General features: G+C 32.1%; 1 protein-coding gene across 5 annotated transcripts in view; it reads right to left on the reverse strand.

The window, feature by feature from the left end:
* LOC117114584 overlaps window positions 1-10,781 on the reverse strand; it is a 36,761-nt gene extending 25,980 nt beyond the window's left edge. For 3 of the 5 annotated variants that reach the window (XM_033258270.1, XM_033258264.1, XM_033258263.1), the window contains exon 1: window positions 10,611-10,780. The gene's annotated coding sequence lies outside the window, so the exon portion shown is untranslated. Of the gene's footprint in view, window positions 1-10,610 lie in introns of all 5 variants that reach the window. The other 2 variants (XM_033258268.1, XM_033258266.1) reach the window with 2 other exon arrangements.
* Between the last annotated feature and the right edge of the window lie 447 nt (window positions 10,782-11,228).

Below are 11,228 nucleotides of genomic sequence, written 5' to 3' on the forward strand. Positions count from 1 at the left end.
AATGTGGTATCCATTCCTTTTCGATATCTGCGTAAATTTTAGAACTATTTTTTGCTCTCCTTAGATGTTTTCTTCAACGCAGATCTAGGGCGCATAGGCCTAAATGGTGAATCCCCACAAATTTCAACATAATTGTGAAAAGTAAACAACTTCATCATTATAAAAATTGTATTTTCAATTTATTTTGGTGGATTTTATTAAATGTTTATAAACTTAAAAAAGAATGTATTTCAATTATTGAATCAATATTCTGACCTTAAATTCCGATGTTGAGCTCGAAAAATTCGTAAATTCTAGGCCTATTCTAACCTACTCAGTAAGTATACTAATTAATGAGGTTGTGATCATCACTACATGTGATTGCACATGTGCAACCACTGTGCAGTGTATACTAAGGAGTTCAAATGGGGAAACTAATTTTCCGTACCATATGACATACCACGATGTTCAATCATCATCAATCAATGTGTTTGAATCGATATTAGGCCTACAGGAAAATAATTTGTTAATAAAACATTGATAATTTTGTAGGATGCTTGAATACCATACAAAATTAGGGAATATCATATGAGTGAGTAGTGTATGTGTGTAAACTTGTCTCTTTCTTATCTGTGCCTGGGATAGCCAGCTAAGTCCTGGTCCCAGCAACTGAGGTAGGCTGCAGGCTTATATGGCGCCTAAGCCTGCCAAAGGCCTAGATATAGCCTACACAGTGGCTGTAGGCCTATCTAACCTAGGCCTAAACTCACGATACGATATTTTCAGCTATTGTATGATATTCCTCTCATGAATTAAATTTAGGCTTTTTGAGATTCGCGAAAGTTTAATGTCGCGAAAACGGCCGAAATTATCAATTCGCGAAAGTTTCTGGTTTACAGTATCTATTTAGGCTAGGCCTATGTATGAAGATACAGTATATGTAAAAATATCAACTTTTTTTACAGCTCATAGTTGATTCTAAAAGCTGTTTTAAAAAAAATGATGTAGAGAAATGCCATCAAATGGGCTTTAAAAACTCTAATACCCTGGAGCGCAATGGCGCTTCGCCCCCTTGACCCCCGACCAGGGCTTTGCCCCTGGACCCCGATGGGGGCCTAGGCCCCCCCCCCCCCTATAACCCCTGTCCCGGCCTATTTCAATTTACTCTCCTGTTACTTTCAAATTTCTCCTGCTACTCAAATTCATAAATAAACCCCTGTTTATAATTCCTCTAATTAAAGAATGGCACTAACAATAGTCTTTACTTATCTCAATTTTTTTCTTGAAGGTTACAAACTATAATTAAATAAAATCATAATTATTCATAAACCTTTCTTAGTTGATTTGCAAACAATTTAACTAACTTTTATTATATTATGTTATATTATATCCATAATTTTTATTACTGAAATTTCAAGTATTTAATTGGCATATTTAAATCATTAAAATTATTAGAAAGGGCATTAAATAATTTTTTTTAAATGCCATAATCTAATGAACTTGTAAATTAGCCTGTTTTATTCTTGTATGGTTATTATTTTTTAATTGTTAATTTTAATTTCATAATTTTGACTGATGATAGTGTATTATATTTTGAAGAAAAGAAAGTTTAAACCAAGTTTATTAAATTATATTTGATAATTTATTCTTAGATATTTAAATATCTGTTTTCTATTTAATACACTAACACGAAAATTGCATTTAGATGACAGTTTTTGAGATCTGCGATGTTTCGCTTCGAATAGTCATAAGCAACACCAACACCAACATATAATCAGTTTATTTTTAGAACCCCTTTCATTTTACCCTTTATAGCTGACAAACAAAATATATGTAATGTATTGGTGTTGAAATGGAAGTATTATGGAAATAGAAATATGTGGATTTGGTTTTTAGCGGCACGTGTTTAAATGTTAAGATCCATTAAAATTATTCCCAATAAGTTCCGAAGAATGTGAAGTTAGTACATATAAAACACTGTACACATTTACTGTAATTGCACTAATTTAAATATTCATCATATAGCTTTTGTTTGAGCCTACGTGTAATATAGTAAACTATTCTTTAAATGGTCCTCATATCCACACCCTACGTCGGATCGTGACCAAAATTGAAACATTTTTTATTAAAACATTACAAACTATTCTGGAAAGCGTCATTTTCAACCATTGAACCAATCAAGAGATATTTAGGTCTGGGTCCTAATGGCCCTCGGTTAAACCTTCCCCCTTTAAGAGAACGGTTGCATAATTATAAACTGATGATAATGGTGATAAGTACTGCATATTAGGTTTCTAGGTTTCCTGCGTTAATTTTTCATTCGTTTTTATATGTTGATCTTGTTGAATCGTCATTTTTCTATGTTTTAAATATTTGTATATAGACCTATATTCATAATGTTTTTATATTTGTAAATTTTAATTTAAAATTGTAACCATTTGTTGTAATTCAGTTTTTAACTGCGACACATTTTGAAATAAACCTTGAAAGAATGAATGAATGAATCATATCATTTGATTATGTTTTTAAATATCTGGTCTGGGACGTTTCCTTTAGGTGGTCCTCATATGCACACCCTACGCCGGTTGGTCACAAACATTTAATCGTCTCATCCGTAACAATCCCTGTAACTGGCATTTAAACCAGTGCAGCTGTTTTTGAGATATTTTGTACACGAGAAACACGCAGGACCATAAAAATTTTAATGACCCTCAAGCTCACCCCCTTATTTGGATCGTGACCAGCGCTTGATGATTTCTTGCTTGTAACTTGGTTAAACTTTCACGAAAGTTTCATTTATGTCGGGGGATTAGTTTTTAAGATATCTTGTCTAGGACAAATTCCTTTAAATGGTCCTCGCATCCACACCCACTCTGGACAGTCACTAAAATTTAATCATTTCTTCATTGGGTTATACCTAACACTCCCTGTTATTTTCAATTATGTCTGTGCAACCGTTTTTGAGATATTTTGTACACAAGGAAAAAAAACTGAAACAGCAAAGCGTTACACACACACCCACACACACACATCCACAAACATCACAAAACGAAAACGTATATCTCCTGGCGGAGGTAATAATAATTACAATATTAATAATAATAATAACAATAATTATTATTATGATGTGAAAATAATCTTTTTAGAATTAAACATTAAATATATAATATATTAAAGAAATACATATTGATTATAGGAAGAATAACAGAGTTCTGAATAATTTAATTATTTATGGTTAGGAAGTGCAGATAGATAATTCTTACAATTACCTGTATGTGGTGTTTGACAATTAACTTATTTGGCGGGATCATATTGATCACATAGTTAAGAAATTAAATAGCAGACGTTAAGCAGAACAAGGATGCTTTACAAATCGGTGATGTTTTCTGTCTGGGTGTTGCATGTTAGGTTCAGTTGGTAAAATATAAGTAAAGCGGATAAACAACGCATTGGAAGGATGCTATGTGGGGTAGGGGAAAATAATCATTATTATTTTTATTATTATTATTTCTTGTATTTAAAAAGCAAGTGGGCAATGTAATTTATGATAATAAACTTACTCTGTATCTGTTTCTGTATCTATAATAATATTAATGCACATTCTATCACGACCGGCTTGCTATTTCCTTTAAAGCTATGCTGGAGGACAACCGACGGTGGGTGTGCATACGGACTGTTACCAGTAGTCGTTCTACCCAGCTAGGAGAAAGGGAGCTTAAATTTAGATATTAAACAAGCTAATTATTATTATTATTATTATTATTATTATTATTATTATTATTATTATTATTATTATTATTATTTTAATTGTTTATTATAATAAATTACCAAGTGAGCAAGGTAATTTCCATATATGGATAATAAAATTACTCTGTATATGTTTCTGTATCTAATGATTTTAATTTTTGTACAATTATTAATACAGTGCTTATTAAAACTGTTTTTAGTTGGTTTGCAAACAATTTAATATTTTGTTTTTTAAAGAAAATATATATTGCTTTCTCTCTGTTGCAGAAAGTTTATTAGTACACAGTTTAATATTATTTTTATTATATTTATTGTATTTATTATGTACATACTATTTGATTTAAGTCATTTAAATTATTGGATATGGTTTTATATAATTTTATTATTAGCCTGTTTTATACTTGTATGATTTTTATTTTTAATAGTATTAATTTTGATTTTAATTTGATGATTTTGTCTAGTGTATTTTATTTTGAAAATTTATAACATCTTGACCTAAGGAAGTTACCTATGAGTTTGGTAATGCAAAAGTTAAAATGTTTTATATCGCACAATGGGTCATCGGTAATACAGTATTTCTTTGCTGTTTAGTGCGATAGTTCTTCCGATTTTCTTGAAAAGTTTATAAACCAAGTTCAGTATACAGGTATGTGGCAAAGACAAGCCAAACCAGTCATTCGTTGCAAATCGAGTTTCAGAAAAAATGGCCAAAACATGCTGGAATGTCAATTTTTGTTTAAATCTCTTTTAGTGCACTAAACAAACCTTTATATATCTAGATGTCATGCTATGCTTTTATTTTCCCCCATTCTCAATGTTAAAGCAACACTTTTTAAGGATTTGATTATAGTTTCTGCATAAGAAATGCCTGAAATCATAAACTTTGAGGGCTGGTTTCTCATAAATTGTTCTAAAACAGCTCTATGTTTAAATGCTTGTAACTTCATAAGGCTATGTTGGATTTGAATGATTTTTTTACCATTTTATAGCTCTTATTTTAGTTTTCAACCATGTATTATTACTTTAGCGATTTTTGCGACGAGTGACTGGTGTGAATAAATGACACTGTATTTACCTTTCTTTGAGGATTTATATATAATTTAACAGTGTTAACGGCTATTTTGATTTATATATATATGTGCAACTACTGTATTTGTTTCTAGCCGTACGTATTGTATAATGGAGTATATCTAGTGGTATTTGAATCTGTTGAATTACGAAGCCTCCGTGGTCTAATGGTTATGACGCTCGCCTTAAAAGCGACAGGTCGCAGGTTCGAGTCCCAGCATAGGAATTTTATTACACAATTTCTTTACCTATATGCATTATATATATATATACATAATATATATAATAAACAAATATATTTATATTAATAAATTTTGTTTACAGAAATATAAATCATGTAAAGTAAAATAAATTTTATGTAAATAATATAAAAAGTATACAAACTTTTTTTTTTATGTAAAGACAATAAAACAAAGGATGTGTGTGCGTGCTATTTTACCATCTCCTTGCATTCTTATTGATATGAATCCTTTGTTATATACATTATCATCCTATTCATGGCTGTTCAATCCATCAAGTTACAATAATAAACCAATAGAAATAGTTCCATGAACTAAGGAACACCCTCCTTTCTTTTTAGATACTAATTTATTAATTAATTAGGACCATAAATTAACAATTGGACCGAGAAAGTATTAAAGATCTGCTGTCCTGAAAAATAATCGATCTACTTTGAACAATACTTGCTGAAACGTTGTGCTGTAAGACAGAAGCGGATTTATAAAATATCGAAACATTGTACATATACATATAATTATTCTTAATAGCCAACCCATGTCCATTTCCACTTTCAATTAAATTGATTACGGTATGCTGTTGATTGTACTAAACAAATATCACCATATCGTCCGCTAATTTTGCTATTTCACTTCACGTTTGTTATTTTGATTTATTAATATTAAAGGCAGTTTAATTCCTTTAATATTTTTGTCATTACGAATTTTTGCGGCCATCAATTCGACTACAAATGAACAGAAGTGCAGAGAGTGGACAACCTTGTCTGATTCCACGCTGCATAACGAATGTTTCGGACATCCAACCATTGTTTGTCACACAGCGTTCGGTATTTGTATATAGTGTTTGCATTTCCTACTTACTTATCGAAAGCCTTTTGAAAATCTAAAGAAATGAGAGCACCATCGGCATTTGTTGTTTTTGTGTATTCCAATAGGTCATCGATAAGTCGGATATTTTCTCCTCCAAATCGACCTTAAATATATCCCTTTTGATCTGTTTCTACAATTAAATTAATGATGTCTTGAACTCTGTTAGCTAGCGCAAAGGCTACGATCTTATAATCTAAGTTTAATAAAGTTATGGGCCTGTAATTATATAGATCATGCCTATCTCCTTTTTTTTATGGATTAAATTAATAACTCTTACTCTTTGAGAGTGTGACATCATCTTTTGGTTTGTGTGTGCATAATTTATTGCCTCGCATAGTATCTCGCTAATATTGTTCCAAAAAACGGTAAAATTCTAATGTAAGGCCGTCCCTTCCGGGTGATTTTCCTAACTTCATACATTTTAGTGCCTTTTGACATTCTTCAATTGTAATATCTCCTTCGCAGGCATTTTTTTCGTCTGAACTAAGTTTAGATGCTTTAATTTTGTTAAGATATTCGTCAATTTGAGGTTCGTGATGCTCGTCAATGTTATAAAGGTTTGAAAAAAAGTTGACTTGTTCAGTGAGAATATCTAATGGTTTGCTTAATTCGACACCATCAGAATTCTTTATTTTAGTTATTTGATTTTTTTTTTCCTCGTGATTTTTCAAGTCCAAGGAAATATTTGGTGTTTTTCACACCTTGTTCAATCCATTTATTTTTTTTTTGCACGTATATGGGCCCCTCTTGCTTTATGTTTGTAATGTTTTTCGAGTTCTTTATTTTTTATTTCCAGTTCCTTTTCAATATTCTCATTATGACAAGAAATAAGTTTTTCATTGAGGATTTTTATTTGATTCTATAATGTTTTCCTTTTTTAAGCATTTCTTTACTTTTATTTTTGCCATAAATGATTGAAAATTCTTTGATTTTACATTTAATTACCATTTTTTTACCATCTAAAGAGTGGATCCAAACATCAATTTTTAACGTAATTTAGGTCTAACATATGCATGGAATTAAATTTCCAAAGACCTGGTCCACGTTTGTCTTTTGAAAGGGATAGCTTAAGTGAAACCGCTTGGTGGTCGGTTAAAATTGCCGGTCTTATATCACACGAAAATATTTTGTTGCGTAAATCATCAGATGATTAAAAATAATAAGCCTTCTGTATATTTGCTCTTTTGCCTCCAGTTAAAGTGTTTTTTTTTTGTGCTATTTAGTTTTCTCCAAATATCTACAAGGTTTAAGCTTTTTATAAAATGTTTTTTAAAGTATATGTCGAATTATCTATTTTTTTAACACTTCCTTTTTGGTCTTTTTCGTAAGATGCAGTTATAATCGCCTGCAATGATCGTGTAATCGAAATCTGTATCATTTTTTATGGTTTTTTTATTTTTTCGTGTAAATTTCTGATAAAGTTACTTCTAAATTTTTGATCTTTGGGTGAGTATATATTAACTAGTAGGTGCCTTTTATCATTAACAGTAAAGTTTAAGAGGATGTATCTTCCAACGTTGTCTATTATCTACAGCATTAACATTTACAACAAAGCCTTTCTTAAATAATATCGATAACGCCTTTACTATAATTAGTACCTATACTGTGATAACAGGGTCCTTCCCACACACAGTTAGCACTGTTTATTTTATTAAAATAAATAATAATAATAATAAGAATAACAACAACAATAATAATAACGTTATACTTTCTTATGACACGTACACAATTCCAATACTGTTGCAGTACAAGGATATACATAGTGGCCAGGTAATAATAATACGTCCATAAATATACAATATAATATAACAATAGCGAATATTAATATTAAGAATAAATGTTGATATGTAACCATGATTCCAATATTTCTCATTCTGTTGGGTATGATAATACCAGCACCAAGTAATAAACATATTACCGTAGTCAATATAAACGTGACTGAGTAGTAATCGAATTAAAGTTAATACTGTAATACACAAAAAGGTTTGAACATGTAATAGAGTGACGATAATGATATTAATAATAATAATAATAATAATAATAATAATAGTATAGTATTAATACTGATAATAGTATTAATACTGATAATATTAAGACCAACTAGGCACGTTCATTGATGTAATTAGGCATGTACAACTTGCTATCATCAGTTTTGTTTGTATGAAGTTTTGATCATGCATGCACCGGGTCGAATAAAGTAACGATTTCTTGACAGACCATCGTTTACCGTAGGCCTATCTCCTAGCACACATAATGATTATTATTATTTTTTTTTTTTATCACTCTTTGTCAACTGAACCAATCAAAAGAGCTTAACAAAACTGCATGCGAACATAAAACATTGAGCCTCACATGTGATGGAGAAGGTACCCTCGACATCTTCTTCTTTTGGTTCCAGGCAGATTGGGAGAGGATCTGATCATAGTCTGTTACGTCTTGTGGTGTTCCTTTTGTTGTCTCTTTTTCATGTTATGTAGTGGGCGCGGGCGAAGATTTCATAAAGCAAGTTATCTTTCCTGGTTTCTTTTGGCTTTGCGCTGCTGGGTCGCTCAGTTTCATCTTCACTTTCGGACTCATTTTCGGACTCCGACACTCGGTTGATTCTGATGTTTCCTTCGTGTGGTCGGTGTCATTTTTCATCACTCGTTCCCACATTTCTTGGATATAAGTATTTCGCCAGAATTGCTTCTCTGCCTTACACTGATCCTTTCGATGTCCTTCTAAACCACATGAATGACATAAACGATTATTTGTACAGGTATTTGCGTTGTGCCCGTTTTTCAAGCACTTGAAGCATTTTATCCGATCATCACTTTCCGTTATGAAACACCCTGGCTATTTACACTTATGAAACGTGGTAGGGATGTAGTTAGCGTCTCGGTATATAAAACCCGGTTTCCATTTAGGCAGCTTGTTAGTTGGCCATCAACCCTAAGTTTCATACATTGTATGCTCCCTTTAATTTTACAGTTAAACCGTGAAAGTGCTATTTTAATTTCATTATCTGAAACCGACAGTGGCACGTCTTTAGTAACGATACGTGTTGTATTCGCATCGTACGGTAAGTAAGGGTTTCTGTCGTAAACCTGAACATTTCTGTTCCTGATGTTTACCCCCGTGGTGATCAAACTTTACCCTATCTTGCTGTGAGTTGATATAAAGTCGCCACAGGTTCTTTATACGTTGTATACCTGTAATATGTTCACTTTTCACAGGTTTGATTAACGCTTTATAGATGTCTTGCGGTTGAACATACGGATCATCGTTTGTGTTTACGTCATCCACCTTCACAAAAACCGGTTTCACCTTGTTTGAAGGGTCCCAAACTCCCGCGCCAATTGTCACCTGATCATCGTTTGGCGCAGTATTCAAATCGGCAGCTGTCAACATTTTGTTCTCTTTCAATCCAGTCAATTACTTTTCAATAAACTAGACACTTATCTTTATCTTTACCTTTGCTTTCTTAGCACTTGTAACTTCGGTTTGCTCATTTACAATGTAATCATTTACTCTAGAACGCTATTTTGTAGGATTTTTTTTATCAGAACGGATAAACTATATGTCCCCTATTATTGTAATTTAAAATCAAATTATTTGGCATTCGACCCTGAAAGTTTATGTGAGAAACCGGTTATCATTTATTACTTAAAGGCTATTTAAAACTGTCACAGATATTGTTAGCGTTTGAAGTTGTTACTAAAACATTAATGAAAAATAAACTTGCACAATATATATACTGTCTCTTATACACATCTAGATGTGTATAAGAGACAGGTCTTGAACTCTGTTAGCTAGCGCAAAGGCTACGATCTTATATCATTATAGAGTTTCTATTTTCGCCTTTCTGCCTCTTTGTTTTTGAATTTTCCTGTAAGTTAACATAGGGCCTATATTGTTTATTTGCTATTTATCATGTTAGAGGAAGTTTAATCTGAGCGTCTCCTTTATTCAATGTCATTGTTTATTTCCTTTATTGACATTGCTGACTGAGATCTGTGTTTTCCACTGATATTAGCCTCATTATAATTTCAGTTCCTAATTTGTTTATTTGTTTTATTACTTAATCCTTACTTACTCCACCCCTGGTATTTTTGTCCTATCACCATGTACATTATATTTAAAATGTCGACCAATCATATTATACTTTACATATCATGATTCTTGTAATAGTATCCAAATTATATTTTTCGTTTGCTATACACATGCTGAAGAAGACCCGAGGACGGGCTGAAGTATTTGTTTTGAATACATTTTGTGTTCTAAGTCTACAAAGTCGTTGTCATCTCATCGTCTTTTTCATTGAGTTAAGGGACACACGTGGATTACAATATGCTCTAGAGAATAGCAATTTCGACCACGATGTACATATAGGCTATAATACATCCATAATCCAAGATCTTTGTCCGCTCCCACTTGTAGTTATTGTAAGAGGATGGATCACCTTATATCCAAATGCTTTACTTTAAGACGAAATCAACAAACAGAAGGAATTAAGCCAACTGCTCTAACCTCTTTAAAATATTAAATCTCAGCCAACTGAGTATATTGAAACATATAAGTCCCCCACAAACCCAGCTCGATTCTGTTATGAAGAATTATTTGAGCCATTAATTGCAGACTGTTAATATCGCTCTTAGGTGATTTTAACAATCTCTCCATTAAAATACTAAGATACACAGGAGCTTCTCAATCCCTATTACTAGCAGATACCTTGCCTTTTTCTGAGAAGACTTCTTCCGATTCTAGTGCTCTTATTCAGGGTGTAGAGTCCGGTTTTATTTCAGTTCCACTTCATAATATCTATCTGTCTTCAGACTTTAGTTTCCGGAGCTGTAACTGTAGGTATAAGACCTCCTTTTCCCATTAAGGGTATTCACTTAATTGTTGCTAGGCAACGATATAGAAAGCTATAAGTAATCCCCATGTGAATACCAAGCCTTGTTTGGACCAATCACCTGATCCAATTGAACAGGAATTCCCTGACCTTTACCCTGCTTGTGTATTACCAGAGCTATGGCGAATAAAGCAATTAAGAATGATCTTAATCTTGACCCAGCATAATAGATTTGCCTGAAACCTTTATAGGTCAGCTTGATAGTACTAGTAGTACTGAGATTAATAAATCTCTTGATTATAGCCTGCCTGAAAATCAGGTAGAGCATGGTGAAAATATTAATCGCCATTTATCATATCATTTCTAATTTTGATTTAAATGACAAAAGTCATCAAATATCCAAGTCACAGCTTATTAACGAACAGCAAAGTCTCGAAACTTAAATCTGTAGCGTCTCTACTTTGTATTTAAACGGCAATATTGAATTTGTATAT

The sequence above is a fragment of the Anneissia japonica genome, unplaced genomic scaffold (genome assembly GCF_011630105.1).
Source record: "Anneissia japonica isolate Jap-2015-1 unplaced genomic scaffold, ASM1163010v1 scaffold287836_len1076198_cov165, whole genome shotgun sequence".
Lineage (NCBI taxonomy): Eukaryota > Metazoa > Echinodermata > Crinoidea > Comatulida > Comatulidae > Anneissia > Anneissia japonica.